Source organism: Ranitomeya variabilis, chromosome 4 (assembly GCF_051348905.1).
Source record: "Ranitomeya variabilis isolate aRanVar5 chromosome 4, aRanVar5.hap1, whole genome shotgun sequence".
Lineage (NCBI taxonomy): Eukaryota > Metazoa > Chordata > Amphibia > Anura > Dendrobatidae > Ranitomeya > Ranitomeya variabilis.
In genome coordinates, this window is record NC_135235.1 from 745,604,718 (window position 1) to 745,632,594 (window position 27,877).

Sequence of the window (27,877 nt, forward strand, 5' to 3'; positions counted from 1 at the left end):
ACGGTTGGCTCTCTGGAAAGGCAGGCGGGCACGGCTGGCTCTCTGGCAGGACTGGTGGACAAGACTGGTACACTGGAAGAACCGGTAGGGACCGGTCTGCAGGCAAGTATGTAGAACGGGTAAGAACCTGTTCAGACACGAGGACCTAGGAATAAGTAGATAAAGACCGCAAGAGCGGATGCAGAGCGAAAGCACAGGAGCTAGAGCCAAGAACAGAAATGCAGCAGGCGGAGCCAAGAGCAGGAGGTGGAGCCAAGTGCAAAACCGCAGGAGGCGGAGCCAAGAGCTGGAGGCGGAGCCAAGTGCAGACAGGCAGGAGGCGGAGCCAAGAGCTGGAGGCGGAGCCAAGTGCAGACAGGCAGGAGGCGGAGCCAAGAGCTGGTGGCGGAGCCAAGTGCAGGAGAAGTAGAACCGCTAGAAGCGGAGCCAGGTAGAACCGCAAGGAGCGGAGCCAGGTAGAACCGCAAGGAGCGGAGCCAGGTAGAACCGCAAGGAGCGGAGCCAGGTAGAACCGCAAGGAGCGGAGCCAGGTAGAACCGCAAGGAGCGGAGCCAGGTAGAACCGCAAGGAGCGGAGCCAGGTAGAACCGCAAAGAGCGGAGCCAGGTAGAACCGCAAAGAGCGGAGAGGAGCTGCGGGAGGGGTCTCTGCAGCAAAGCTGAGCAGAGCCACAAGGAATGTGGAGAGAAGCTGCAGCAAGGGATAACTGCAACAGCAGAAGATAAGCTGAGTAGAAAGGAGCAGAAACGCAGAAGTGAGGAGCAGAGGTAAAGTAACAAAGGTTCAGAGCAGGCAGAGCTGCAAGAGTGCGGAGTGTAAGCAGACTGAGAATACAAAGAAAGACAACAGGGAAGGAAGCCAAAGACTAGGAGACCGAGGTAAGACTAAGTGCAGACAAGGCAATGGAACAAGACACAAGGACAAAGACACTGGGACCAGGATATTCTGCCTCCTGGTGGGCGGACAACAAGACCAAGGAAATAACACAGAAAATCCTCCAGAAAGGGAGTAACTAAGAGAAAGGCCAGGCAAACTCAGAAGCTAGACACTAACTGAGCTAACACATTGCACAGGCCCAGACCACTGGGTGGAGCTGAACTAAATACTGGAGGTCTCCTGGCAATTGGTCAGGAACAGATTGGACAGATGCACCTGATTCCTATAAGAACCAGAGAGTTCAGGCGCCGCCCCTCTATACACAGAACTATGAAGCATGCAGAGAGCAGAGACACAGAACATGGAGCTGGCAAGAAACAGAAACCACATCATGACCTGGAGCAGTGGGTAAGATAGTGTGAGAAATGCGAGGCCATGCCGTGATGCCAGCAGAGTTGTTACACCATCTTCATGCGATGTTGTCATCCTCCTTGCTTCGTGTCACGGCTAATGCGCAGGCGTACTTTATCTGCCCTGTTGAGGGCAGAGCAAAGCACTGCAGTGTGCAGGCACTGGGCCTCTCTGACCTTTTGCTGCGCCTGCGCACTGCAGTACTTCGATCTACCCTCAACAGGGCAGAGAATTACGCCTGTGCATGAGCCGCGACATAAGCAAGGAAGAGGACGTCATCGCATGAAGATGGGAGGCGCCGGACCGCCCCTGGGTAAGTATAATCTAACTTGTTTTTATCTTTCAGGTTACATCAGGGCTTATCTACAGCATTACAGAATGCTGGAGATAAGCCCCTAATGGCGGTGGCCGCAGCTTATATGCAAAAAATGAGGTGACATATTTCCTTTAAGTTCATTTAAAAAAAAATTGGCCACCGCTACTCTGACCTATTCCCAGTCCCCCTCCGCTCATCATACACAACCACTATCCTAACCAAAGTCCTAAAAAAGTATTAGTGGGAACGCAATCATTTACCGAATTTTGAAGACTTTAAGGAAAAATACTTGGGAAACTAAACACGAATCTGAACGTGCTATGTTCGTTCTGAATTTGAGATTTGCAATCGTTTTCTGAACAAGTTAGCTCATCTCTACTCCCCATTTAATACACTGCACATTAATGCCTTCCTGGACAATCCTTTTTGTTTTTTTTAATGGACTCATAACAGAATGAGTCCTGTGACCTCACTATAGGCACAATTTCTGGTCCTCAGAGATGCCTTTTTTTATGTCTTATCTACTGTTTACAGGTCACTTCTTGTAACTGTTTTGCAGCTTTAGAAGCCTGAAGGGGTTAAAAGAAGTTTAAAAAACAAAGTATGAACAGTGATTTGTTTTATACATTGCTGTGCTTTATGTTCCAACTTTTACATTTTTTCTGACCGGTTACAGGACGAGTCTGGAGCGCCCCCACGTGTAGGGCAATGGGGTACTCGGTACCAGGTCTATCTCTCTCGGTTCTGGGGATGTCACGGTCTCCCGACCCGGTCCGTGGCCCTTCTGAGGGGCGTCCAATTAAAGGTGTAGTTTGTCTGGTGTTCGTGACGCCACCTGTGGTATTCGGTCAGGGTGACTGACGCTGCTTAGGGGTCCGCTGGGGTGGTGGAATGGCAGCTAGATGGTTGACCTTCCCACAGGTGAAGTATGTCCCCAGGGCTTCCCAGATGTGTAGGTGGTGATGGTGGACGATGTAAGGCGCAGTGAATAACGAGGACACAAAGGTTGCAGTCTCTTTACCTTTTACTGAAGACCGCTCACAGGGCAGGCAGAGTCCGGCCGGTCCGAAGGCAAATCCAGAGTCCCCTTATCCAGGTGGAAATCAGTAGCCTTCCTACTAGCGCCTGTGTGTTGTAGTACTTCCCTGCTGAGCACCACGGGATAGTCCTCACAACTTTCGTGGATGTTTCTGATGTTCTCTCTCTCTCTGTCCCCCAGATGGTATGGATAGGACAACCCGTATGACTGGGATAGCCTGAGGCTTGTTTATAGGGACCCTAGAGACGCCCCGACCCCCACAGTTTGCCACCATGTCTTCTTAGGTATTAAGGTCGGGCAGCCAAATTGGAATTGACTGTCCTGCCGGTCTCTGAAGTAATGTGTAGAGTCAATTACTCCCTCGGTGTTCCGGCCACCGGCTACGCGCCTCAAAAGGAGGCTGCCGATCTTGAGGCAGAACTCCTCCCGGTATTATCTCCTTGTGCTGTGACTTCATTTCTCACTCTCCACAATACACTTTGCTTCATGTCCTTTCTTAGGATGCTGCCGCACGTAGGGGCAGGCGCAGCTCCGTAGCTCTCTATCTCATGCTAGGCCTCTGTCAGGATCCCACCCCTGACAGGGACCCTCTGTCTGCAGCTCAGATGTTCCTCCTTCTCCCCCTGTCTGCCTGACAGGTCCTCTCTGGGTCAAACCCAGGTAGCTTCTCTCTCTCTTCCTATCCAACCCACCAGTTTTACCCTAATGTGAGGAGTGGCCTAATAGATAGAAGCAAGGCTCCCCCTGGTGGACTGGAGTGTGAGGTGTAGTGTGTGACTTGTGATACCTGGCAAGATGAACTCCTTTAGTACCATCAGACGTAATATCACTCCCCCTGGTGGAAGAGCGACATTACTGCAACGACCAGGACTCTGGGGCGCTGCATGTCCATCTGAAAAGACACTGTGTACACATGTTCTTACTCTATACCAGCATCACTGCTCCTGTATCTATCTCCCATGGTGTTTTGTGTGATTCTTCATCAGCTGATCTTCCTTCCTTTTAGGATCTTGGCACATACAATCGTTATGATTATCTCCTAGAAAATTTACCTTAAACTTTAATGGATGGATATGGACAGGGAAAGATGGCGGAGAAGATATTACACCTCACCCTAGAGATCCTCTTCCGGCTTACTGGAGAGGTGAGAGATTCTGATGACGTCACATTACATCATTCTTATCTATGGGAATAACGGACAGAACTGGAGAGGTGAGGACTCTGGAAATGTCTGTAGTGAGATTTATTAATGTGTCTCTCCATAACCAGGATTACACAGTAGTGAAGAAGACATCTAGTGATCGCTGTCAGGACCCTGTGTCTGAGGAATGGGGAAGACCCCTGAGCCCAATCCCAAGGCCTCCACCTCACCTCCTGATACATGGGGACATCAATGACCAGAAGATCCTAGAACTCACCTACAAGATGATTGAGCTGCTGACTGGAGAGGTGACACTGCTGGGAATGCTGGGACATTATACAGTAACGCTATGAAGGGATCGGGGGATGACGGTATCATTGTATGTGTTAGGTTCCTATAAGGTGTCAGGATGTCTCCGTCTATTTCTCCATGGAGGAGTGGGAGTATTTAGAAGGACACAAAGATCTGTACAAGGACGTCATAATGGAGGGTCCCCAGCCCCTCACATCACCAGGTAATAGACAGGACTAAATACACACGGCCTATAATTATCTGTATGTAATGAATGAATTCAGTCCCTGTATGTGTTTCCTCCAGATCTATCCAGTAAGAGGACAACACCAGAGAGATGTTCCAGTCCTCTTCTTCCAGAGAACTGTAAACAGGAAGATCCCAATGTTCCTCAGGATCATCAGGTAGATGGAGAGAAGGTGTCAGGAGATCTCCCCTATGATGTGTAGACGGCTGTGAAGGTCTTGTGCTCAGTCTTGTTTTATCCAACAGGATTATGTTTTATACTTGTGTAATGAGAACGGTGGAGATGGCAGGATTAGAGCTGATCATAGATGTGACTTCTCCATCTGTCTGTGACTTTTACAATATTTGTTTCAGGGTGAAGATCTGACCCATATTAATACTACAGAGACATATGTGAGGGGTGATGAGCGGTGTAAAGAGGAGATTCCCACGTATGACTACCCAGGTGAGTAGTGACCACTAAATACAGAGAAGTCACAGATGAAAAAAATAGTATTACATGTAATAATCTGTGTCCTGTCAGGAATTTTTATCTGTATATTAATTGTTTCTTAAAGAATACTGCCTTATAGATGACTCTATGTAAGGCTGATATGGATACTGTTCTTGTGGCAAGTGCTATGGGATTAAAATATCTGGAATGCGTTTGTAAAATTAATTGATTAACCCCTTTACGCCAAAGCCCTTTTCGTTTTTGCCTTTTGTTTTGCGCTCCCCCTCTTCCCAGAGCCATAACTTTTTTATTTTTCCGTCAGTATGGTATGGCCATGTGAGGGCCCTTGTTTTTGTTTTGTTTTTTTTGTAGGATGAGTTGTACTTTTGAACGATATCATTTATTTTAACATATTGTGTACTGGAAAATGGGGAAAAAATTGAAAGTGTGGTGAAATTGCAAAAAGTGCAATTCCACAGCTGTTCACCAAATGCTAAAACTGACCTGCCATTATCATTCTCCAGGTCATTACGAGTTCATAGACACCAAACATGTATAGGTTCTTTTTATATAAGTGGTGAAAAAAAATTCCAAACTTTGTTAAAAAAAAAATAGATCGTGCAGTTCTGAACATGTACGACGCATGTCGTGAAGGGGTTAACAATATGAAATGAGCAAGAAATTCTTTATAACTAAGAATCTTAGGAAATTAAATTGAAACACTGGGTGAACAGTTCTGGTTTAGGAACAATGTAAATAGCATTATACAGTGGGTACGGAAAGTATTCAGACCCCTTTCAATTTTTTACTCTTTGTTTTATTGCAGCCATTTGGTAAATTCAAAAAAGTTCATTTTTTTTTCTCATTAATGTACACTCTGCACCCCATCTTAGCTGAAAAAAAGTAGTAATTTTTGCAAATTAATTAAAAAAGAAAAACTATCACATGGTCTTAAGTATTCAGACCCTTTGCTCAGACAATCATTTTTAAGTCACACGCTGTCCACCTGCAGAAATTCTGTTGTAACCTTGGCCAGATCTGTGCCTTGCCACAATTCTGTCTCTGATCTCCGTGGCCAGTTCCTTTGACCTTATGATTCTCATTTGGTCTGACATGTACTGTAAGCTGTGTGGTCTTATATAGACAGGTGTCTGCCTTTCCAAATCAAGTCCTATCAGTTTAATAAAACACAGCTGGACTCCAATGAAGAAGTAGAACCATCTCAAGGAGGATCACAAGGAAATGGACAGCATGTGACTTAAATATGAGACCTTTTCCTCTCAAGCATTGGTCACAAATTTGTCTAAATTTGTGTTAGTGAGATCCTCCCCTCTGCAGAGATAATCCATGCATCCCACAGGTGTGGCATATCGAGATGCTGATCAGACACAGGATTATTGCACAGATGTGTCTTGTACTGGCCACTCTAAAATGTGCAGTGTTACAGTATTGGTCAGAAAACCAGTCCGTATCTGGTGTGACCACCATTTGCCTCACACAGTGGAACACCTCTCCTTCGCAAAGATTTGATCAGGTTGTTGACTGTGGTCTTCAGATTATTGCTCCGCTCCTCCTCAATGCTAAGTTTCTGGATGTTGCTGAAACTTGAACAAACTGTCATATACGCCGATCCAGAGCATACAAACGTGCTCACTGGGTAACATGTCCGGTGACTATTCTGCTATGCAAGAACTTGGATGTTTTCAACCTCCAGGAATTGCGCACAAATCCTTGTAACATGGAGCTGAGCATTATTATGCTGTAACATGAGTTGACTGTCCTGGATAAATGGTACACCAATGGGCCTCAGGATCTCGTCACGGTATCTCTAAAATGGCATTAATAAAATGCACCTGTGTTTGTTGTCCATAGCATACGCCTGTTCCTACCATAACCCCACCGCTTCCATGGGCCACTTGATTCACAACGTTGACATCAGCAAACCGCTCACCCACACACCACCATCAGCCCTTTATAGTGAAAACCGGAATTCATCTATGAATTAAACTCCTCTCCAATGTGCCAGACACCATCAAATGTGAGCATTGGCCCACTCAAGTCGGTTACAACGACGAACTGCAGTCAGGTGGAGACCCCGACAAGGAGCTACAAACAGGTGGAGACCCCAACGAGCTTGAAAAGCATGGAGATGAGCTTCTCGGAGATGGTTTGTGACAGTTTGTGCGGAAATTCTTTGGTTATCCAAACCAATTATTGCAGCAGATATCCAGGTAGCTGGTCTCAGATGATCTTGGAAGTGAAGATGCTGGATGTTGAGGTTCTGGGCTGGTGTGGATACACATGGTCTGCGGTTATGAGGTCAGTTGGATGCACTGTCAAATTCTCTGAAACGCCTTTGGAGACGGCGTATGGTAGAAAAATGAACATTCGATTCATGAGTAACAGCTCTGGTGGCCATTCCTGCAGTAAGAATGCCAATTGCATGCTCCTTTAAAATTTTGACATTGTGCTGTGTGATAAAACTGCACGTTTTAAAATGGCCTTTTATTGTGGCCAGCCTAAGGCACAATAATCATGCTATCTAATCCGCATCTGGATATGCCACACCTGTGAGGTGGATGGATTATCTTGGCAAAGGAGAAGTGCTCACTGACACATATTTAGGCAAATTTGTGAACAAAATTTGAGAAAAGGGTCTTTTGTCTCCAGCTCATGAAAAATGGGAGCAAAAACAAAAGAGTTAATGTTATATTTACTATACTGAACATAAATATAAAAGTATTACAAATGTTTTTACTCTTGACAGATATCTTTACCAGGGACTCAGAAACATATATGATATCATCGTCAGATTTGAAAGCAGATGAATATGGTATCACACCAAATACATATGAAGAGCATGCCATTGCTTCAGACATAATCTCAGCCCTTCACAGCAAAGATGTATTTTATAATCAACAGGTCCTATCTTCTGATTCGTTACAGAATGTTAAGCAAAGTCACAGAAAGGGTGTAAAGGAGCGGAGAGCTTACTCAGGGGAGAGATTATTATCATGTTCAGAGTGTTGGAAATGTTTTAATTATAAGTCAGATCTTGCTATACATCAGAGAATTCACACAGGGGAGAAGCCATATCCATGTCTAGAATGTGGGAAATGTTTTAATCGGAAATCAAATCTTGTTGAGCATCGAAAAACTCACACAGGAGAGAAGCCATATTCATGTTTAGAATGCGGAAAATGTTTTAAGCAGAAATCAACTCTGACTGTGCATCAGAGAATTCACACGGGGGAAAGGCCATTTTCATGTTCAGAATGTGGGAAATGTTTTCGCCGTAAATCAGGTTTTGTTGTACATCAGAGAATTCATACAGGGGAGAAGCCATATTCATGTTCAGAATGTGGGAAATGTTACAGGGGTAGAGTAGATCTCGTTAGACATCAAAGAAGCCACACAAGGGAAAAGCCATTTTCATGCCCAGAATGTCCGAATTGTTTTAGTAGGAGATCAAGTCTTATAGACCATCTTAAAACTCACATTGTGGGTCAATCATAATAACATTTAGTATGTTGGAAATGTTTATCCACACAACTTCATAATCTTCAAAGAGCTTACAAGGGGAAATAATATTTTTTATTTTTTTTAAACATATTTATTTGAAGGATCTTACAAAAAATACAACAGTTACCAGCAAAGTAAAGTCATATGCCAAAAACCGCTTAAAACTGGTCCTTATAGCTGCTTAAGGACCTTTGATGACATCAAAAGTCCATTAACTAGAGGAACAAAAGAGGAGGCTGGTATGCAAGGCTGATATTCGAGGAAAGGGGGGGGGACATACTGGGCAATTTCTCAGGACCCCCACTCTCCTAGGAGGGCCTTTAGCATTTCTGTTGTGATGTTAAGAATGCTTACAGACCTTTGATGACTTCACGGTCATGTGACCATGATGCCATCAGAGGTCTTTTAACTACAGGAGTCGAGAGGAACTGAAGAGGAGGCAGGCTGGTATGTATGAGCGTGTGCATATACCTGTGTATGTGCTCCGTGTGTGTGTGTGTACATTCCATATCCTAGCTCAATGTGGTCTATACACTGATTTCTACCACTTTATAAGCTGCCTTGAATAATAACCAAGCTTATACTCTAGAAAAGTATTATTTGTACAAGTACCCTCTGAATTGTAAAGTGCTGCGGAATATATAATTATTATACATACAGTTGAAATCAAAATTATTCAACCTTCGTTCCAAATTCTGTTTATTCCCAAAATTTACAAATGTTCTACTGTTCACAATAAACTAATGAAACAAGAACAATGTAAAAAGTTCAACACAACTAACATATAACAAGTGGTTTCTCTAAATTCACCACAAAATTCCACTTTTAATGACTACTGTCGTTTCAATGATTCCACCCCTTCATGACCTGCATCTTTAGTACCGTATTTTCCGGCGTATAAGACGACTTTTTAACCCCTAAAAATTGTCCCAAAAGTCGGGGGTCGTCTTATACGCCGGGTACGGCGTGTGCAGGGAGTGATCCTGGATGTTCCCAGGGTCTGAAGGAGAGTAAACTCTCCTTCAGGCCCTGGGATCCATATTCATGTAAAAAATAAAGAATAAAAATAAAAAACATGGATATACTCACCCCTCCGAGAAGCCTGGCTGTCACCGCTGCAAGCGTCTGCCTCCGTTCCTAAGAATTGCAGAGCGTGAAAGACCTTCGATGACGTCACGGGCAGGTGACTGGTCACATGAGCGATCACGGACCAATCACAAGACCACGACGTCATCGCAGGTCCTTCACGCTCTGCAATTCTTAGGAACGGAGGCAGATGCTTGCAGCGGTGACAGCCAGGCTTCTCGGAGGGGTGAGTATATCCATATTTTTTATTTTTATTCTTTATCTTTTACATGAATATGGATCCCAGGGCCTGAAGGAGAGTCTCCTCTCCTTCAAACCCTGGGAACCACACGCCGTATAAGATGACTGGGCGTATAAGATGACCCCCGTCATATACAGCAGGCATATCCCAAATTCCATATTTTATATGGAAAAGTTGGGGGTCGTCTTATACGCCCAGTCGTCTTATACACCAGAAAATACAGTACTTATTTGATCCCCTATGGCTGTTATCACCTGTAAAACATTGCTACATACACAGACATCGGCTTTGCAGTGTTCCTGAGGAATCTTAGCTCAGTCTTTATGGATAACGCCCTTTGGTTCTTCTGCTAGTGTAGCAACTCACTCAGGATAATAGGCAAAGCTAAAAACTGCAACTGATCCTTCTGGTTCCTGTACAGACTAGAGATCCTGACCTCATGGTCTGTAGTGGGTCCTGCGTGAGCACAGATAGCCCTAGAAACAGACTAGAAGATGGCAAGTTGGACCTATACTGCCTGAAAGGCCATCCAGTGCTTCACGTTCCTCCTAAAGAACAGGAGGGCAGAGCAGAGTGTAAATTACCTACATAAGAGAAAGTGTGCTGAAAAAAGGAAAGCGTAGAATAAACCATGAAATACTAAAGTACGTTCTGTTAGATAATATGTTGTCTGCTTCCTAAAAAGAAAACAGAAGATAGATGCAGAATAAAGAACAGAAACAGGAAAGAGATAAACCTCAGCTGTAATTTTACTGACAGGCTTTAAACAACAACAGAATGCCTGAACATCCAAGTGAAACCATCACCAGCAGGAAATACCAGTAGGGGGGAAATAATATAAAGCCGCACCCGAAAGTTGATAGGCAGACAAATGAAAACACCTGTGTTATGCTAAACAAAGTGCAGCCAGAATAGCAGAACCTAAATAACCAAAGAAAAGATGTCTGCTGTGATGGCCCTGCAGAAAGAGACCACAAGCTCAAGGGTTTGAACTCAGGAGCATGACACCGCTTCATTAAGGCCAGGTTCACATTGCGTTAACAGCAGCCCGTCCACCACATGCGTTAACGGCTGCTGTTAACGCAAGTGCCGGTATGTCAGTGCGCTAGCGCAGATGGAGATAGCAGATGCTCTATCTGCGCTAGCAGTGACAGACCCGGAAACGTTGCAGCCTGCGTCCCAGGGTCTGTCACTCAATGACGGCACATCGCTAGCGCACGCCCATTGTGGGCATGCGCTAGCGATGCGTCCGACATTGAACTAAATGGCGGCGTTAACGGACTACGTTACACCGCATTATGCCGCGGTGTAACGTAGTCCGTCTAACGGATGCCAAAAACGTAATGTGAACCTGGCGTAATATTCTTGTGCTCTCCAGAGTGTTCAAAAAAGTTCAGAAGAGACCATTGCTTATTGCAAACAAGGAAAAAAGTCCAAAAAGATTGCAAAGACATTGAATGTTCTTAGAGATACAGCAGGAAGCAGTGTTTACAGGTTCAAAGTCACAGGAACACTACCTGGACTTAAAAGAAACCATAAGCTATCACTGACTGCCACCAAATTCCAGAGGAATCAAAAAAGACTGGTAGCAGGCAGGAATTTTTATTTTTCTTAAATTAATCATTTTGTAAAGGACAATTCCTCCGTACTACGATGAAATAACATTTTATCAAATTTGTCAATGGAATTTTGGATCAGTTTTAAAATATTAGGTTCTTATCCAGAGTATTATATAGTGGTTTTGTTATTTTTATTCCTAGATAAGGAATATTAGATTTTTACCAATAGTAAAGAAATGCATTCTGGATTGAGTATCATAGGTGGAAGTCCAAGACAAAAATCTTCGATTTTCGCCTTTTTTAACATTTAATTTTATGCTGATTCGTTCCGATAGATTCCGCAAAAGGTTCCATAGTAAGGGCGAAGAGGAGAGGGGAAGTGACCAACCTTGACGGGCACCATTATTATTAGATACCCTGTTTCCCCGAAAATAAGACATTATTCATTATTATATATTATACAATCTTATATTAATTTTTGCTCCGAAAGTTGCACCATGTCTTATTTTCTCAAGAAAAAGAATTGACACATTTTTTTTTAACAAAAAAATTTACATTTATTATCATACCAGCGTATGCTGAACAGTAGTCATCACAAAACAGTGGAATCAAATAAACTGTGAATCGTAACAAGAATTTCTTGTTACTACCGTATAATTACGGTATTTCAAAGTACAACATGTAAAACAAGGAACAATGGTTCATTTACTGATCTCAATATTTAATAACACAAAACAAGATTTATTCAATGACAACCATGTCATCATCTTCTGGAACATCATCATAACACTCCAAACTCTGAAGTCCATGTGGAATTTCTTGTGACTCCATTTCTTTCAGAATCATTGGCCTATATCTCTCATGTCTAGCAATAGCACTGTCCTTAAATGAGCCCTGGGCCAATCAGAGCGCAGGAGCCCTGGGCCAATCACAGCCCAGGAACAATCAGAGGCTATGGATGATGTCAGCTTGCCCATGTTTCCTGCGCTGTGATTGGTGCAGGGCTCATGGGCAGAGATCGTCACACAGCTCCGAGGCTGTGATTAACTCCTGCGAACAGCGCGGCTGCAGTGGCGGGCACCGGACAACGGGGACAGCGGGAGCGAGACACAACTGCATGCCCCATGCACAGAACAAGGTATATTTGTGGGGGGGGGGGGGGTGCCTTATATTAGCAGCCACAGTGCTCCCCCTAGCATGCCTTACTTTCGGGGGGCGCCCTATTTTCGGAGAAACAGGGTAGCTGATTGTTGAAAATTTTTTGTTAATGGGTAAGAGTACAAAGCTGAAAATGCCTTTAGAATATGACCTTGAAAACAGAATTTAATGTCACAAACATAAAATTCCAGTTAGTCCGATCAAATTTCGGCATCTAAAGGTAGTAAAATAGCTGGGGATTTCTTCTTTTCCACTAACGATAATAGGTTCAACATTCTCCTTGTGCCATCCGAGGCTTGTCTCACTTTGACAAAATTTCAGCCTGCAGCTGTTTGCATAGCCTTTGCTTGTTATTAATTATAGTGGGACCTTACATTTTTTGGGGGGTCCTCCATTTTAATAGCCAGTAAAGGCTAAGTATACAGCTGTGAGCTGATATTAATAGCCTGGGAAGATCCATGGGTATTACCCCCTTCCCATGCTATAAACATCGGCCCCCAGCTGTCAGCTTTCCGTTTGCTGGTTACGAAAACTACAACGGAGACCAAGCCATTTGTTTTAGAAAAATAATTTTTTAATAATTAAATACATGTGCAGTAAGCTGCACACACACCGTACTAATTGCATCCCCGGTATGGAGATGCACCACCCCCTGGCTTCTTTAGGGACCTCTCGACCACCTGGTATCTTTCTACTAGGCCGACCAGGTCATCCGCATTCCGATGATCCCACTGGGCCACCCATGTCTGTACCGACCTAGGAAAGGAATGGATTAACCTGTCCATTACAACCTGCTCCACCATCTGGGGTGGAGGACTCCATTTCTGCACAAGGTGGAGTAAGTCGAACATCTGGAAGCAAAGTGGCTTAACAATGCAATACGCCCAGTGATTAACCCTTTGGGCTTGGACAGACATAGTCACCCCTGAGCGAGCCAGTATCTCAGTTTTTAACATATTCCTGGGCATCTTGTAAGGCCAGGTCGTAATAAGCCTTCTGGGGCTCGCCGGTTAGATATGGGGCCAGCACCTCTGCCCACTGGTCTGGCAGCAGTCTCTCTTGCTCAGCCACCCACTCAAAAACAGTCAGAAATGCCTGTACATCATAACCCGGAGACATTTTCTGCATTGCTCGTCTTACCGCCTTCTGGACGTGCGTGTCGTCACCTGGACTTCTAGGCTGGGCTTCCGGTCTTCCCCCCAAACTACCTCAGCAAGCAACTAAATGTGCTGCTGTCTGAATTGGTCCTGATGCTGCTGCTGGATGAGCAACTTACTCGTCTCCTGATGGGCTAGCTGTTGTTGCTGTTGTGCGCTCACCAGATGATTGAGGAGATCCTCCACTTTGCCTGATGCCGTCTGCTGGCTTGTGGCCTCCTTTACCCAGGACATGCTGTTTTGACCATGACTGCTACTGGCATTCCTGGAACGATGTCCGCATTCGAAACACCACTTGTAGTAGATCACTCGTGGCGGGAAAGAGAGGTAGGAAAAATGGGAACACCGTCTCTTTAAATCGTTAGTTTATTGTCAGGCAGCATAAACCAACTAATGAGGAAACAAAACTCAGCCTATCTGGCAAAAACAGGAACAAAACAACAAAAGAAAAGCAACATGTATGTTGCGAGCGGCACCCCGTTCTGGAGCAGCACAGATTCAGTCTGTGCTCGACGAGCCACAAAGCCTCTAGAGACTCCTCTCTCCTGGCTAGCTGAACCCTGACAGCCTGTAGAGCTCCATTATTTAAACCCAAGCCTGTGACTTTCCCATCATGTGATTGATCACATGATCATGACCTCACCCAGGTCCAGGCAGGTCTGACAGGGGAGATAAAGTGGACCTTCTCCCACCCACTCTATGAAGATCCACATAAAACCAGCCCTTTTTACACAACATAACCCTCACAACACGTAGTGTTAAATGCATGGACACATATCTCCCCTCTATCACCTTGCCAGTTACTCTGTCACAATAAATAAATAAATATATATATATATATATATATATATATATATATATATTTTAAGAATATTTCCTTTGAAAACCATGTGTAAATGACAGAGAATTGCTCTATGTAAAAGCTCATGTTAAAATCGGATAGCAATCGCACTGTATTCGGATGTAAATCGCATGTTAAGTGTGAAAAATTAGATTGTACTCGCGTGAAAGATGCATTACACTTGTCCAACTTTGCAAGAACCAAATCGGATCGATTTTGAAATCACTAGTGTGACTCCAGCCATACAGAGACAGAGATTCAGCCAAGACATACAAAGGGACAGAGACTCTTCTACACAGCAGCCAAGACATCATGGCTCCATCACGAGGGACACAGATTTGTCATTCCACAGGATGCCATCTTGGGGAACCATGGCCCCGGCTGAAAAAATACAGATCTACTCCATTGACCATCGCTGAACCATGGATACGTTTGTGAAAACCAGGAATGGGACCCTCCGGTCACCTGGCCTTGTACCTGAATGGACTGTCATCTTCCTACGCTTGTCGATACCTGTGCGTGGGGTAGTCAACCCTGGAAGCTCTGAAGTCGCAGCTGTCATTATCCCAGTGAGTCAGCGGAAGGGAGAGACTGTAATGTGCACCAATTTAAATATTGTGCCGGGACTGTTTTATGTGATATCTGCCTGATTTGCGGTTCAATAAAGCATTGCCACACTGTGTTACCTTCACCCTGTGTTGTCTGAGTAGTTTTCTGCCCACGGGGAGAGAGAGAGAGAACGGCGTTCAGTGGTGTGAGCCCTGGTCCATGCAGTTTCGACTAGCGGACCTGGGCGCCAGCCAACCCCTCATGTCATCCACAATTACTCCCCTCCGCTCCATACATCTCGTACACACACGGCTCTGCTTCGTACACTCCGCACACACACAGCTCTGCTACATCCACACTGTAAACCCCTCCTGACCCCACACAGAAACTGCCCCTCATCCAGCACCATGACAACCAGCACAGCAGAGTCCTACATACACTGAGGCCCCTGATCATGTGACCCCTGACTCCTCCCCTCCTGTGACCTCATCACAGGTCCTGTGCACACAGAGCAGCCATATATGTGGAGTGCGGCTCTGCGGGTGGAGGTCGGTGCTGGAGGCTCCATTATTCTCTATGTGGAGTGCGGCTCTGCGGGTGGAGGTCGGTGCTGGAGGCTCCATTATTCTCTATGTGGAGTGCGGCTCTGCGGGTGGAGGTCGGTGCTGGAGGCTCCATTATTCTCTATGTGGAGTGCGGCTCTGCAGGTGGAGGTCGGTGCTGAAGGCTCCATTCTCTATGTGGAGTGCAGCTCTGCGGGTGGAGGTCGGTGCTGGAGGCCCCATTATTCTCTATGTGGAGTGCGGCTCTGCGGGTGGAGGTCGGTGCTGGAGGCTCCATTATTCTCTATGTGGAGTGCGGCTCTGTGGGTGGAGGTCGGTGCTGGAGGCTCCATTATTCTCTATGTGGAGTGCGGCTCTGCGGGTGGAGGTCGGTGCTGGAGGCTCCATTATTCTCTATGTGGAGTGCGGCTCTGCGGGTGGAGGTCGGTGCTGGAGGCCCCATTATTCTCTATGTGAAGTGCGGCTCTGCGGGTGGAGGTCGGTGCTGGAGGCTCCATTATTCTCTATGTGGAGTGCGGCTCTGCGGGTGGAGGTCGGTGCTGGAGGCTCCATTATTCTCTATGTGGAGTGCGGCTCTGCGGGTGGAGGTCGGTGCTGGAGGCTCCATTATTCTCTATGTGGAGTGCGGCTCTGCGGGTGGAGGTCGGTGCTGGAGGCTCCATTATTCTCTATGTGGAGTGCGGCTCTGCGGGTGGAGGTCGGTGCTGGAGGCTCCATTATTCTCTATGTGGAGTGCGGCTCTGCGGGTGGAGGTCGGTGCTGGAGGCTCCATTATTCTCTATGTGGAGTGCGGCTCTGCGGGTGGAGGTCGGTGCTGGAGGCTCCATTATTCTCTATGTGGAGTGCGGCTCTGCGGGTGGAGGTCGGTGCTGGAGGCTCCATTATTCTCTATGTGGAGTGCGGCTCTGCGGGTGGAGGTCGGTGCTGGAGGCTCCATTATTCTCTATGTGGAGTGCGGGTGGAGGCCGGTGCTGGAGGCTCCATTATTCTCTCTGTGGAGTGCGGCTCTGCGGGTGGAGGTCGGTGCTGGAGGCTCCATTATTCTATGTGGAGTGCGGCTCTGCGGGTGGAGGTCGGTGCTGGAGGCTCCATTATTCTCTATGTGGAGTGCGGCTCTGCGGGTGGAGGTCAGTGCTGGAGGCTCCATTATTCTCTATGTGGAGTGCGGCTCTGCGGGTGGAGGTCGGTGCTGGAGGCTCCATTATTCTCTATGTGGAGTGCGGCTCTGCTGGTGGAGGTCGGTGCTGGAGGCTCCATTATTCTCTATGTGGTTTGCGGCTCTGAGGGTGGAGGTCGGTGCTGGAGGCTCCATTATTCTCTATGTGGTTTGCGGCTCTGAGGGTGGAGGTAGTTGTTGGCTACTTACTAAACAATATAGGATGAATGACTGTAGAGTGCAGAATCCACGGCTGTACGGGATGCAGAATTTTTCCAGCACAGAGCACTAGTTGCATCAATATTATTGTATTTTATTAAAGAATTGATTGCTCCTCAGTTTAGCCTCAGGAATCAATGTTTCCATTCAGTGATGGTAAGCGGAGGAAAACGAACAGGCTCAATCTTATGCATCTTACATCAGGCCAATCCCAAGAGCAGTAATAAAGGAACTCTTTCATTCCATTGTTCTTACAGCCACTAGGCCCATTGTGTAGATGGGGATTGTAGACTCAATGGAGCCGTCACTACAGGGTGTCTCGCTTGCAGTCCCAGATGATGGGCTTATGGAATATATTCATTCTTTGAGCTCAAAGCAAATGTTTAAGGAGGAGCTAGGAAAAGAAGCCACATGAAGAGAGAGGATCAAGGATGATGTCCTAGAGCACATGGATGGATGGCCTATGTAGTTTGGAACTCGGTTGGCTGGAGGAGCATCCATGAGCTACGGTCGTGATATCCATCGTCTGGAGTAAAATAGGCTGTGACTGCACACTATACCGGCTGGAGATACCAAAAGCTGTGGGCTAACCAAAACTTGGGAGACAGTGGGTATCGCCTGGTACTGGGCCAGTGGAACTACCGGTCCATAGTTGGAAATCTGTGGACTGAGGACATTGTATTTTGGCCATCAACCTGGATTTGCTGTGTAACTGTGGACAGAAGAAATAAAGCGATCTGCATTCTTAACCTGCCAAGGTGATTATTACAACCCAGAACCTCAGATCTTCACAGCGATAATTGACAGCTGATTACTAGCATTCAGGCAGTGGGGAGGCAGCGGACAATCAGCGTGACGACATCAGTCACGTCCCATCAACAAAGCAGAGCCAAGGAGAAGCCGGCAAAACAAATCTGTGACCACCCTGATTCAGCAGACCTCTTCTTTTTAGTGGACCTTAGGGAAGTCGCCATAGGGAAGGGCAAGAGAATATCGCTAAATGATATACAGTATGTCCGTGTTCCCACCACAAGCTGGTTATTCCATGTCAAGTGAACCAATGATTTTTACCTCTATTTTTTTAATTCTTTTGAGATTTTGCTATTTGGTAATAGTGTGTCAGAGAATGCAAAATGTGAAGAAAAAAAATTCTAGCTTTTTTTTTTGTTTGTTTGTTTTTAATTGATTTTCAAAGTTCGGAAAAAGTGCGAATTTCGGTGTTGCCTGCCTTTACATTTCTCCCCATAACTCAGGCTAGAAAAAAGATAGAGAAACAAAATAAACACCATTCTACTCAGAACTGTGCAGGCTTTCACTAGATGTGTCACAAGAGTATCTTTGATAATATTTTACCCATGCAAACAAAAACGCAAATTTTAAAACGCACTTCCGAAAAAAAGTTTAATTTCAAAATGTCAAAAACTGCACATGTGCCTGCTATGCTCCTAGCCACATCTATACCAAAATGCAAGTTGGGATCGTGATGGGATCATATTTTAAAAAATAAAACTATTAGTGTCAATTCGAAAATCTTGAAATCAGATCTGTTCAGCCTGTGGTCTAAAAGTGTGGGGTCTATATTTCCCAAATAATCCATGATTTTTAGATATTACTGTATTATTTTATTATGTTACAGATTAGAAGCAGGAGAGGACAGAGGAGAAGCTTTATTAGGGCTGAGGATGACCAGGGGTAGACGGTGACTGCAGAGCAGATGACCGGCCGTCAGCTCGAGCCTCGAGAGGCCGTATTCACACCAACTCTTAACACCCAGGCAACTCCTCCAATGGAGGGAGAGAAATATCCTCAACATCCAGTTCATGTATTGTACAAACCAGGACTACGAAGAGGAGGAGAGTTTGTGAAAACCTCGGTTACAGGAAGCAGAACCCATCACAGAGACTCAGCAATGCCGGACTGTCATCCCATGGAGTGGAAATAAAGACAGTGACGTCCATGAGGTGGTAGAAGGCGGCACAAGATCGGCAATCGATGACACAACTGGTGATGTGACCTGTGAATATGATCGGCGCTGGTGGCGGCTACTGGACTCTCCAAAGATTGTGAAAATGAAGAAGTAGAAGTGACTTTTTTGCACCTTCTGGTCCAGCGCTATCCTTTTGTGTATCTAAGAAAACCAGACATTGTTAAAATTACAAAAATCAGATATTAACTGAGGTTGAGCGGAGCACCATGACAGCCGCACGTACTCTGACACAAAAGGAAACGGCCATTGCTAGTGAGCGCTTATGGACAAGATGACATTTCACCCACTAGAAGGGACACATCTACTATATAATTGTCTAAGGGGTACTTCCGTCTTTCTGTCTGTCCTTCTGTCTGTCATTCGCTGATTGGTCTCACCAGCTGCCTGTCATGGCTGCCGCGACCAATCAGCGACGGCCACAGTCCGATTAGTCCCTCCCTACTCCCCTGCAGTCAGTGCCCGGCGCCCGCTCCATACTCCCCGCAGTCACAGCTCACACAGGGTTAATGCCAGCGGTAACGGACCGCGTTATGCCGCGGGTAACTCACTCCTTTACCGCCGCTATTAACCCTGTGTGACCAAGTTTTTACTATTGATGCCGCCTATGCAGCGTCAATAGTAAAAACATCTAATGTTAAAAATAATAAAAAAAAATAAAAAATCATTATATACTCACCTTTCCCTCTCCTCGCGACGCCCCGGTGACCGATCCATGCAAGCGGCAGGTTTCGGTGGCAAGGATGGTATGCGACAAGGACCTGCCAAGACGTCACGGTCATGTGACCGGACCGCGACGTCATCACAGGTCCTGCGCTCATACCAACCCTGGGACCGGAAGCTGGACTACAAGGGGCCCTCGGAAGGTGAGTATATGTTTATTTTTTATTTTTAAACCTGTGACATACGTAGCTGGGCAATATACTACGTGACTGGCCAATATACTACGTGACTGGCCAATATACTACGTGACTGGCCAATATACTACGTGACTGGCCAATATACTACGTGACTGGCCAATATACTACGTGGCTCTGTGCTGTATACTACGTCGCTGTGCAATATACTACGTGGCTATGTGCTGTATACTACGTCACTGGGCAATATACTACGTGGCTGGGCAATATACTATTCTAGAATACCCGATGCGTTAGAATCGGGCCACCATCTAGTTGACGATAAAAGGCCAGTGTAAAAACCTACTATTAATTACAAAAGTATAAATGTAAACACTGGTGCTCTGCAAAGGACTGGCCCAAGGGTGACATTAGTATAGAGAGCTGCTGGTGATTAGAGCAGGTTCTGTGTGTGCCTGCTGGAAAGCAAAGCCTAAAAAAATCGACAATATATCACCGCGCTACTCCATACATGTGTGGAGGACAATGGTAGTAGGGGGGTAATGGTGAAGGATAAAAATTTGTAAATGAAAAGAAACTGCGATTATGCCAAAATAACGATTCTGATGGAAAGATACTGGGTTTAAGAAGGTGATGGTCCCAGCATTTTCCTGGAGTAGGGTCTAGTGTGCCCTATAAGCGAAGGGAGTTTTTGATATTAACAATAACTTTTAATATGCAGTAAATAGTGGTGGTATGTCTGTAATTGTACTTACTGGAGTGCCGTGAGGCAGTGTGACCCCTTAAAGAATTGGTGTAGATAGATAGGTTGGTAGTTAATCCGTTGATGCTGCGTTAGTATGCTGCCATTCAAAGGGACGTATGATGTCCTGTTAGCATAACATGTGGTCGCTAGGGTTGAGCGAAACGGGTCGATCATTTTCAAAAGTCGCCGACTTTTGGCTAAGTCGGCGTCTCATGAAACCCGATCCGACCCCTGTGCTTGTCGGCCATGCGGTACGCGACTTTCGCGCCAAAGTCGCGTTTCAATGACGCGAAAAGCGCCATTTCTCAGCCAATGAAGGTGAACGCAGAGTGTGGGCAGCGTGATGACATAGATCCTGGTCCCCACCATCTTAGAGAAGGGCATTGCAGTGATTGGCTTGCTGTCTGCGGCGTCACAGGGGCTATAAAGGGGCGTTCCCGCCGACCGCCATCTTACTGCTGCTGATCTGAGCTTAGGGACAGGTTGCTGCCGCTTCATCAGAAGCAGGGAGAGCGTTAGGCAGGGTCCACTAACCACCAAACCGCTTGTGCTGCAGCGATTTCCACTGTCCAACACCACCTTCGGTGTGCAGGGACTGTGGAAGCTATTTTTTTTTTTTTTTCCCCTCAGCGCTGTAGCTCATTGGGCTGCCCTAGAAGGCTCCGTGATAGCTGTATTGCTGTGTGTACGCCACTGTGGAAACCAACTGCTTTTTTCAAAGCACATATCCTCTTGTTCCTTCCTTTCTGCACAGCTATCTTTTCTGTTTTTCCACACTTTTTATTTAATTTGTGCATCAGTCCACTCCTATTGCTGCCTGCCATACCTGGCTTACATTACTGCAGGGAGATAGTAATTGTAGGACAGTTTTTTTTTTTTTTTTGTTTTTTTTTTTTGTGGGAGATTAAGATTGGCATTTCTGCTACAGTGCCATCCCTGTGTGTGCCATCTCACTGAGTGGGCCATAGAAAGCCTATTTATTTTTTCCGTGATTTGTGTTCTAAAATCTACCTCAACACAAAAACAGTACATCAATCAGTGGGAGAAAAATATTGGCCTCAGTCAGGGCTTGTGTGCCACTGCTGTGTGTGCTATCTCTCATTCAGTGGGCTATAGCAAGCCTATTTTTTTTTTTTTTTTTTAATATTATTTGGTTTCTAATTCTCCCTGAAAAAAAAAAAAAAAACCTAAAAAAACAGTGGGAGAATAATATTGCCCTTTCAGCTTGTGTGCCAGTCTTGACTCCTGGGTGTGCCACCTCTCTCCCTCTCATTCAGTGGGCCATAGAAAGCCTATTTATTTTTTTTTTTAAATATTATTGGGTTTCTAAAGTCTCCCTGAAAAAACAAAAAATACATAAAAAAACAGTGGGAGAGTAATATTGCCCTTTCAGCTTGTGTGCCAGTCTTGACTCCTGGGTGTGCCACCTCTCTCCCTTTCATTCAGTGGGCCATAGAAAGCCTATTTATTTTTTCCGTGATTTGTGTTCTAAAATCTACCTCAACACAAAAACACTACATCAATCAGTGGGAGAAAAATATTGGCCTCAGTCAGGGCTTGTGTGCCACTGCTGTGTGTGCTATCTCTCATTCAGTGGGCTATAGCAAGCCTATTTTTTTTTTTTTTTTTTTTTTTAATATTATTTGGTTTCTAAAGTCTCCCTGAAAAAAAAAAAAAAACATAAAAAAACAGTGGGAGAGTAATATTGCCCTTTCAGCTTGTGTGCCAGTCTTGACTCCTGGGTGTGCCACCTCTCTCCCTTTCATTCAGTGGGCCATAGAAAGCCTATTTATTTTTTGGTTTTTTTAATATTATTTGGTTTCTAAAGTCTCCCTGAAAATAAAAAAAAAAAATACATAAAAAAACAGTGGGAGAGTAATATTGCCATTTCAGCTTGTGTGCCAGTCTTGACTCCTGGGTGTGCCACCTCTCTCCCTCTCATTCAGTGGGCCATAGAAAGCCTTGTTTTTTTGTTTTTTTTTTAATATTATTTGGTTTCTAAAGTCTCCCTGAAAATAAAAAAAAAAAACATAAAAAAACAGTGGGAGAGTAATATTGCCATTTCAGCTTGTGTGCCAGTCTTGACTCCTGGGTGTGCCACCTCTCTCTCTAATTGTGGGCCATAGAAAGCCTATTTATTTTTTGGTTTTTTTAATATTATTTGGTTTCTAAAGTCTCCCTGAAAATAAAAAAAAAAAATACATAAAAAAACAGTGGGAGAGTAATATTGCCCTTTCAGCTTGTGTGCCAGTCTTGACTCCTGGGTGTGCCACCTCTCTCCCTTTCATTCAGTGGGCCATAGAAAGCCTATTTATTTTTTGGTTTTTTTAATATTATTTGGTTTCTAAAGTCTCCCTGAAAATAAAAAAAAAAAATACATAAAAAAACAGTGGGAGAGTAATATTGCCATTTCAGCTTGTGTGCCAGTCTTGACTCCTGGGTGTGCCACCTCTCTCCCTCTCATTCAGTGGGCCATAGAAAGCCTTGTTTTTTTGTTTTTTTTTTAATATTATTTGGTTTCTAAAGTCTCCCTGAAAATAAAAAAAAAAAACATAAAAAAACAGTGGGAGAGTAATATTGCCATTTCAGCTTGTGTGCCAGTCTTGACTCCTGGGTGTGCCACCTCTCTCTCTAATTGTGGGCCATAGAAAGCCTATTTATTTTTTGGTTTTTTTAATATTATTTGGTTTCTAAAGTCTCCCTGAAAATAAAAAAAAAAAATACATAAAAAAACAGTGGGAGAGTAATATTGCCCTTTCAGCTTGTGTGCCAGTCTTGACTCCTGGGTGTGCCACCTCTCTCCCTTTCATTCAGTGGGCCATAGAAAGCCTATTTATTTTTTGGTTTTTTTAATATTATTTGGTTTCTAAAGTCTCCCTGAAAATAAAAAAAAAAAATACATAAAAAAACAGTGGGAGAGTAATATTGCCCTTTCAGCTTGTGTGCCAGTCTTGACTCCTGGGTGTGCCACCTCTCTCCCTTTCATTCAGTGGGCCATAGAAAGCCTATTTATTTTTTGGTTTTTTTAATATTATTTGGTTTCTAAAGTCTCCCTGAAAATAAAAAAAAAAAATACATAAAAAAACAGTGGGAGAGTAATATTGCCATTTCAGCTTGTGTGCCAGTCTTGACTCCTGGGTGTGCCACCTCTCTCCCTCTCATTCAGTGGGCCATAGAAAGCCTTGTTTTTTTGTTTTTTTTTTAATATTATTTGGTTTCTAAAGTCTCCCTGAAAATAAAAAAAAAAAACATAAAAAAACAGTGGGAGAGTAATATTGCCATTTCAGCTTGTGTGCCAGTCTTGACTCCTGGGTGTGCCACCTCTCTCTCTAATTGTGGGCCATAGAAAGCCTATTTATTTTTTGGTTTTTTTAATATTATTTGGTTTCTAAAGTCTCCCTGAAAATAAAAAAAAAAAATACATAAAAAAACAGTGGGAGAGTAATATTGCCCTTTCAGCTTGTGTGCCAGTCTTGACTCCTGGGTGTGCCACCTCTCTCCCTTTCATTCAGTGGGCCATAGAAAGCCTATTTATTTTTTGGTTTTTTTAATATTATTTGGTTTCTAAAGTCTCCCTGAAAATAAAAAAAAAAAATACATAAAAAAACAGTGGGAGAGTAATATTGCCCTTTCAGCTTGTGTGCCAGTCTTGACTCCTGGGTGTGCCACCTCTGTCCCTCTCATTCAGTGGGCCATAGAAAGCCTTGTTTTTTTTTTTTTTTTTAAATATTATTTGGTTTCTAAAGTCTCCCTGAAAATAAAAAAAAAATACATAAAAAAACAGTGGGAGAGTAATATTGCCATTTCATCTTGTGTGCCAGTCTTGACTCCTGGGTGTGCCACCTCTCTCTCTAATTGTGGGCCATAGAAAGCCTTTTTATTTTTTTCCTTCATTTGTGTTTTAAAATCAACCTCAACACAAAAACACTACATCAATCAGTGGGAGAAAAATATTGGCCTCAGTCAGGGCTTGTGTGCCACTCCTGTGCGTGCCATCTCTCATTCAGTGGGCCATAGAAAGCCTTGTTTTTTTGTTTTTTTTTTAAATATTATTTGGTTTCTAAAGTCTCACAGAGAAAAAAAAAAAAATAAATTAGGTGGGAGATTAATATTGACATTAGTGCTTGAGTGACAGTCCTGCGTGTGTGTCATCTCTGTGATTTGGTGTCACAGAAAACAGAGTGTGTAACATTGTGCCTGATTTTCCTTGTGGTCTCACCAACCTGTTAAGGGATATTGAAATCATACTGAAGTTATAGCTCACCGTGTAAGTTGTTTGACAGCAACAAATAAAGTTAGTTTGGTTACGATTTTTAAACAATGAGGAAGTCTGGTGCAAGAGGTCGTCGTGGGCGTTCATTGTCAGCTGGTAATGATGGTAGTGGTAGTGGAGCATCAGGTGGTCGTGGGGATAAAAATATTCCACCTAAGTCTGGAGCTGTGGAGCCAGTTTCGTCGTCAGGCTACACAAGGCCTCGAACGCTCTCTTTTCTGGGAGTAGGAAAACCGCTTTTAAAGGCTGAGCAGCAACAGCAAGTTTTGGCTTACATTGCAGACTCAGCCTCTAGCTCTTTTGCCTCCTCTTCCGAAACTGGTAAATGTAAAAGCAGCGCGTCGCTTGTGGATGTTCACGGTCAGGGACAAGTCGCTTCCTTGTCCTCCTCAGCAAAAACTACAACAAGAGAGAAGGATGCAGCAGGCGACACAACGGGTCACTCCATGGAGCTCTTTACACATACCGTCCCTGGCTTAGAAAGTGAAACATTTAACAGGCCATGCCCATTACAAGTAGATTCTGACATGGAGTGCACTGATGCACAGCCACAGCCAGAGTACTATGCTGCTCCTTTGACTCAGACCACCACATTGCCCTCTCAGGGTACAGATCCACAATCAGACCCTGATGAGACTATGTTGCCCCGCCACGAACGCTATACCACCGACCGACACAGTGACACAGACGAAGTTGCACACGAGCTCGAAGAGGAGGTAATAGATGACCCAGTTATTGACCCCGATTGGCAGCCATTGGGGGAACAGGGTGCAGGCGGCAGTAGTTCAGAAGCGGAGGTGGAGGAGGGGCCGCAGCAGGCATCAACATCGCAACAGGTTCCATCTGCCGGGCCCGTATCTGGCCCAAAACGCGTGTCAAAGCCAAAACCTGTTGGAGGACAGCGTGGCCATCCGGTTAAAGCTCAGTCTGCAATCCCTGAAAAGGGATCCGAGTCTAGGAAGAGTGCAGTCTGGCATTTTTTTAAACAACATCCAACTGATCAGCGCAAAGTCATCTGTCAAAAATGTTCAACTAGCTTAAGCAGAGGTCAGAATCTGAAAAGTCTAAATACTAGTTGCATGCATAGACACTTAACCACCATGCATTTTCAAGCCTGGACTAACTACCAAACGTCCCTTAAGGTTGTAGCACCCTCGGCCAATGAAGCTAGTCAGCAACGCAACATCCCTTCCGTCACTGTAAGGCCACCATTTTCCGCACCACCGGCAGTATCTGTGCAGGTTTCTTTGCCAGCCAAAAGCAGTCAGGGTCAGGGAATCACCAGTTTAGTAGGAGGAAATATTGCATCTAGGGCACCGGCGGAAACAATACCGTCTCCAACCGTCTCTCAGTCTGCCATGTACACCGGCACACCCGAAAGTTCCACGATCTCCTGCTCTCCAGTCCAGCTCACCCTACATGAGACTCTGGTTAGAAAAAGGAAGTACTTATCCTCGCATCCGCGTACACAGGGTTTTAACGCCCACATAGCTAGACTAATCTCGTTAGAGATGATGCCCTACCGTTTAGTTGAAAGCGAAGCTTTTAAAGCCCTGATGGAGTACGCTGAACCACGATACGAGCTACCTAGTCGACACTTTTTTTCCAGAAAAGCCATCCCAGCCCTGCACCAGCATGTTAAACAGCGCATCGTCCATGCACTTAGGCAATCTGTGAGTACAAAGGTGCACCTGACTACAGATGCATGGACCAGTAGGCATGGCCAGGGACGTTATGTGTCCATCACGGCACACTGGGTGAATGTGGTGGATGCAGGGTCCACAGGCGACATCAATTTAGGGACAGTTGTGCCTAGCCCACGGTCTAGGAAACAGTTGGCTGTAGGCGTTCGCACCCCCTCCTCCTCCTCCTCGTCCTCCTGCAGAAGCTACAGCTCTTCCACAGAACGCAGTCGGCCAACCACTCCATCGGCAGATGACACTGTTGCACACCAGTTGTCCCATTATGGGCCAGCTACTGCCAAGCGTCAGCAGGCTGTATTGGCTATGAAGTGTTTGGGCGACAACAGACACACCGCGGAAGTTCTGTCCGAGTTCTTGCAACAAGAAACGCAGTCGTGGCTGGGCACAGTAGATCTTGAGGCAGGCAAGGTAGTGAGTGATAACGGAAGGAATTTCATGGCTGCCATCTCCCTTTCCCAACTGAAACACATTCCTTGCCTGGCTCACACCTTAAACCTGGTGGTGCAGTGCTTATTGAAAACTTATCCTGGGTTCTCCGACCTGCTCCTCAAAGTGCGTGCACTTTGCTCACATATCCGACGTTCGCCTGTACACGCCAGCCGTATGCAGACCTATCAGCGGTCTTTGAACCTTCCCCAGCATCGCCTAATCATAGACGTTGCAACAAGGTGGAACTCAACACTGCACATGCTTCAGAGACTGTGCGAACAGAGGCGTGCTGTTATTTATTTGTGGGAGGATACACGGGCAGGCAGTAGGATGGCAGACATGGAGTTGTCAGGTGTGCAGTGGTCGAAGATACAAGACATGTGTCAAGTCCTTCAGTGTTTTGAGGAATGCACACGGCTGGTTAGTGCAGACAACGCCGTAATAAGCATGAGCATCCCCCTAATGCGTCTGCTGATGCAAAGTTTGACGCACATAAAGGAGCAGGCGTCTGCACCAGAGGAAGAGGGAAGCCTTGATGACAGTCAGCCATTGTCTGGTCAGGGCAGTGTACAGGACGAGGTAGCGGGCGAAGAGGAGGTGGAGGACGAGGAGGATGATGGGGATGAGTATATTTTTAATGCGGAAACTTTCACGGGGGCACAGGAAATTGGTTGCGTGTCACGGCCGGGTTCTGGTTTTTTGAGGGACACAAGTGACGTAGATTTGCCTGCAACTGCCCCTCAACCAATCACAACCGGAGATTTGACAACTGGAACTTTGGCCCACATGGCGGATTATGCCTTACGTATCCTAAAAAGGGACACACGCATTACGAAAATGATGAACGATGACGATTACTGGTTGGCCTGCCTCCTTGATCCACGCTATAAAGGCAAATTGCAAAATATTATGCCACATGAGAACTTGGAACTAATATTAGCAACCAAACAATCAACTCTTGTTGACCGTTTGCTTCAGGCATTCCCAGCACACAGCGCACGTGATCGTTCTCACACAAGCTCCAGGGGGCAGCAGACTAGGAGTGTTAGGGGTGCACACATCAGAAGTGGCGTTGGACAGAGG

General features: G+C 45.3%; 1 protein-coding gene and 1 pseudogene across 2 annotated transcripts in view; both read left to right on the forward strand.

Annotated features, from left to right (window-relative positions):
• The window catches only part of LOC143768087 (uncharacterized), a 90,377-nt pseudogene extending 81,040 nt beyond the window's left edge, over positions 1-9,337 (forward strand). Inside the window, exon 7 of the transcript XR_013213787.1 lies at positions 7,756-9,337. The product of XR_013213787.1 is annotated as an uncharacterized LOC143768087 (transcript). The remainder of the gene's footprint in view (positions 1-7,755) is intronic.
• LOC143768074 (uncharacterized) overlaps positions 1-27,877 on the forward strand; it is an 804,664-nt gene that overhangs the window by 273,402 nt on the left and 503,385 nt on the right. The gene's annotated exons all lie outside the window — the stretch shown is intronic.